Raw genomic sequence first — 4789 nt, 5'->3', positions numbered from 1 at the left:
AAAATTGCGGAATCTCTAATTTCGCATAGGCTTAATTGGTTTTTGTTCGGGCAAGAATCAATAAACTGTTTAAAATATGCCCGATCACTGACAGTGATCCTTTAAGTTATGCGCCTGTTCATCGCTAAAGTATCAATGTTCAGTTCTGTCAAGTTTATTAACCTGTCAACTAGACCGAATCGAGTGGCTGAATGGGAAATTAAGTGCTAAAATATTTATCCTCCTTGTGTTAAAGGTTTCTGCACAAGAAGAGTTCTTTCAACGATGCTCTAGGAAAAACAATTCGAATAAATTTTTCTGATTAGGAAAAGTTTGATATACAGGGTGACAATTTGAAAATTTGCCAGTCCAATTATGTCACGACAAGGATGATTTCAGAAATGAACAGGTCAATTTCTATTCGTAGGGGGACATATTTTGAGCAGAATTGTAAGCCGAAATCTCCTCAACCCTACGTGTAGGAGCTATCACCCCTAAATTCTCAATTGGGAGTGAGGGGTGAGCTATACCTCATTTTAAAGATCCCTTGACCGTCAACATGAATACTATGGTTTGCAAATTTTTATTGAGTCCTTGAAGTAGTTACAGGGGCTGACAATTTGAAAACTTGCCAGGCCAATTATATCTTGATGAGAATGTTTTCAGAGAAAATGCCGAAACAGGTCAATTTTTATTCGGAGGGGGACATGTTTCTGGCAGAATTGTAAGCCAAAATCTCCTCAATCTTAGGTGTAGGGATTATCACCTCTAAATACTTAATAGGGAATGGAGGGTAAGCTAAACCTCAATTGGAAGACAATAGTATTATGTAGAGGGACATATCGTCTTCCAATTGAGGTTTACCTCACCCCCTACTGCCTATTGAGAATTTAGGGGTGATAGCCCCTACACCTAGGTTTGTGGAGATTTCGTCTTACGATTTTGCTCAAAATATATCCCCCCCTTTAAAAATTGACCTGTTTCGGCTTTTTCCTTGAAAACATCCTTGTCGAGTCATAATTGGTCTGGCAAGTTTTCAAATTGTCACCTCCTGTAACTACTTCAAGGAATCAATAAAAATTTGCAAACCATAGTATTCATGTAAAAGGACAAGTGATCTATCAATTAAGGTAAATCTTATCCCCTATCCCCTATTGAGAATTTAGGGGTGATAACCTCTACACCTAGGGTTGAGAAGATTTTGGCTTACAATTCTGCTCAAAATATGTCCCCCTCCGAATAAAAATTGACCTGTTTTTGTGGAGCAGTATATATCTCGTAATTTACAATTATTTTTTCGAAATGAAATGAAAATTCCACAAATTTTTCCAGTGAATCCTCAAAAATTGTGCCATGAAACTGGAAATCTGGATTGCTGGAAACAGAACGCCAAACCTAGCGACGAAACACGATTTTACTGAATTCCTTCTGCTTGAAATGATAATATTCCAACTACGAAGTATCTCAAATTCTTAGATTTTTGTTATTTGACACAGGTCACCAAATATATATCAATTTTGATAGTGATATTTCGAGGTTAACTATGTTTTTATACTCACAATATATTCATGTTCAAAATGAAATTATCCTAGCTTTCCATAAAAAAAACAAACCTTGTCTTCTGGAGCCTTAAAGGAAAATAAGTGTTCAAGCCACATATATACAAAAATATACAAATATTACAGAAAAATCTGGATTCCAAACACAAATTTTGAAGAAACCTTGTTTTCCATAAATGCGAAATGAATTTCTAACAAAAATTTCCTTACAGATCTGATCGTGTGTTGGAGCTTTCGTTCAGTTCAGTTTCAAACGCTCGCGTTATGAATGCTGGTAGAATTTAATTTTGTCGCCTTGCTGGGGCCTTTGCGAGAGCAGCGCTACCTGCGTAATTGCATGGCAGATAAAACGTTATTTATTACACCTTAATTAAAAAGCTGTTATAATTATTTCGCGGTCATTCATTATTTCTTCAATTAATTTTTTGCTATCGCCTTCTCGTCGGTGTGTACCTTTCGATTTGTCTCGGGTTGGTTTTTGACTGGGCAAAAAAATTGGCGTATATAGATGTGGGCCAGCTTGGTGGAAGTGAGGAGGTAATATTAAATAACAATTATATCAGTTCTTCCTTTAATATTCAATAAAGAATTATTTTTTCAAAATTGTTCAGTACATCCAAGCCTATCTGATTGATTGCATCAGGTCACTTGAGAAAATTGGGGTGAAAACAGTGTAGAAAATTGAAGCATCTTATTGGTAGCGATTGTGTTGACAAAGGGCTATTATTGCTACCCTATTTCACCCCATTTTTAAGTGGTGTAAGATTGTTGGATCGTTGGAACAAGCAGAAAATTCGTGAATAATTCAGATTAATTTTATTGGTGAGTTTTTGAGCTTATATTCGAAATGAGTCATTTCATGAAATCTTCAAAACTAGCTAAATGAGGGGTAAAATTCCATTTTCATTCTCACGCAGAAATATAACTCAGGAAATAGTAAACCAATGAGAAAATTTGCAACCTTTTTCCACAGGTTCACTACGCTCAATTTATGATAATCCCAAGTGATATATCTGATATTATCTTATTTATTCTACACGCCTTATTATGAAGGGATGAATCCGGAGGTGTTTGAGGATTTAGATCCTCCCTTAATGGATAGTGGGATTACCATATCATTAGATGGCGTGGGAAAAACAATGTTTATTCAGATTGTATTTAAAATAAATGCAATTGATGATTTTTTTTTTTTCAATAAATACCTTATCATTCGGATTTGGGGATATACAGAGTGAGACTTTGACTCGTACAAATATTTTAACAGTTGATTCTTGAGGTCAAAAGAAACACTTTTTTCCTTTACCATTTTTTCCGAATCGACTTGGTTTTAAAGAAACAGGCTGTTGAAAAACCATAAAAAAATGTTTTTTTTAGTTTTATCTCACAAATGCTCACAATGGCTCATTTATTGTGTTATGAATGCCACTTCGTTGTCTTCATATTCTAATATCACTTCGAAGGTTAAAAAAACGGTGAAAACCGTAGCCTTCTACGATTATTCGTTTTTGTGTTATTATAAAAAAATGAGATTTTGCCGATTTCGAAAAGTTCTCATAACTATTTTGCCTTTGAAGTTACAGATCTGAAACTTGAATCTTCTACAGGTACTTCTTATGTAGATTCCACTGCCGAGCTTTGAAATTTTTTTCATTTCGAATCATAAGGCGAACAATTTTTTTGAATGTAAACTTTTTCTTGATTTCGTCATTTTTGAATTGGAAAAAAAATCTTTCGTCAGTAGATTCTACGTATGAAAGTGGCTTAGAAGGTTCAAGTTTCAGATCTGTAACCTCAAATACAAAAAAGTTATGGGAACTTTTCGAAATCGTCAAAATCTGAATTTTTGCTAATAACTCAAAAACGAAGTATCGTAGGAGGTTACGGTTTTCGCCATTGTTTTTTCTCAGAAAAAGAGTTCGGAAACGAGTTATCGGTTTTGCTGTAGCTCTTCTAGTTTCCGAGTTTCCCTCACTGGTCACCCTGCACAACTCAAAGACTCTCCCTGAAGGTCGAGATGTCGTCAAGAATTAAATTTTTAATTCGCCAAGGTTCGCCATCCGAAGCCTCCTTATCCCGCAGAAATTTATCGGCCACCGTCTGCCCCTTCCTCCATCAGAGCCCAAAACACCCCGGTTATCTTGGGCAAAATCGAATTTTCGCCGCAATTCATTACGTCGAAATCCCAGCTGAGGGACACAAATCACGCGACGGTGGCCGGACACCAACAATAATCCGATATTATCTGCTGCTAGGGCGCCTCGGTCCAGAGAGAGGACGCCGAAACAGATCGTCAGATTTGGACGCATATGCTGCGGATTATCCCCTTCGTCGACGCTCTTGGGGCCGCTACGATTCGATCTAGATTTGATTTAGTCGACGTTCTGCTGGGTGTCAGGTTATTTATTTTGTTACGGGTGGCACCCCTGCCCTTTCAGGTGGTTTTATTGTTGTCGATTTGTTTGACTTCATCCTGTGCTCGAGGACAGGCTCTTTGAATGGAGGCTACTTGACGTTCTGGTGAAAGGATGCTTGAGTAACCCTATTAGATCGTATAAGGGCAGAGCTGTGCCGAAAACAAACGGAAGAAAAGTGCCTGTACGAGGATGTATTGATATCTAGTTAGCCTAGACCAGTTCCATGCATAAAAAAAATATTGCGTTACCATAGTAACGAACAATAACTCATTAGAAGTGTCAGTGTGAAGTTTGAGGTCAAAAAAGTAAACCAGAGTTACGCAATAAATTGAAAGAAAGAAGATGTTCACCGAAATTGTGTGTATCGAGTCATCATCAAGTACCTGTATTTAAAAGGGTTAAGAGGTAAGCAGATTAACGAAGATATGCTTAATACCCTTGGTGATCAATGTTCTTCGTATGCGACCGTGAAAAATTGGACTGCAAGCTTCAAAAGAGGTAAATTTTCCTTTGAAGATTATGACCGATCGGGAAGGCCAGTTTCTGTGTCAGTCCCCGAAAATATCGATGCAGTTCAGACATGATTTTATCAGACCGTCGAATTGGGCTAAAACTGAAGCACTGAATATATCATACGAACGCGTTCGTCATATAGTTCACGTCAATTTGGACATGAGAAAAATTGCTACAAAAGGGATTCCCAAATGTTGAATGTTGACCAAAAGCGTGCAAGGGTAGAAGCATCGCGTTCGATCTGTGCTCGATTTGAAAACGATGTAGACTCCTTAAACCGAATTGTTACTACGGATGAGACTTGGGTCATTTCTACGATCCAGA

This window comes from Coccinella septempunctata, chromosome 7 (genome assembly GCF_907165205.1).
Source record: "Coccinella septempunctata chromosome 7, icCocSept1.1, whole genome shotgun sequence".
Taxonomy (NCBI): Eukaryota; Metazoa; Arthropoda; class Insecta; order Coleoptera; family Coccinellidae; genus Coccinella; species Coccinella septempunctata.
This window is presented reverse-complemented; position numbering follows the sequence as displayed.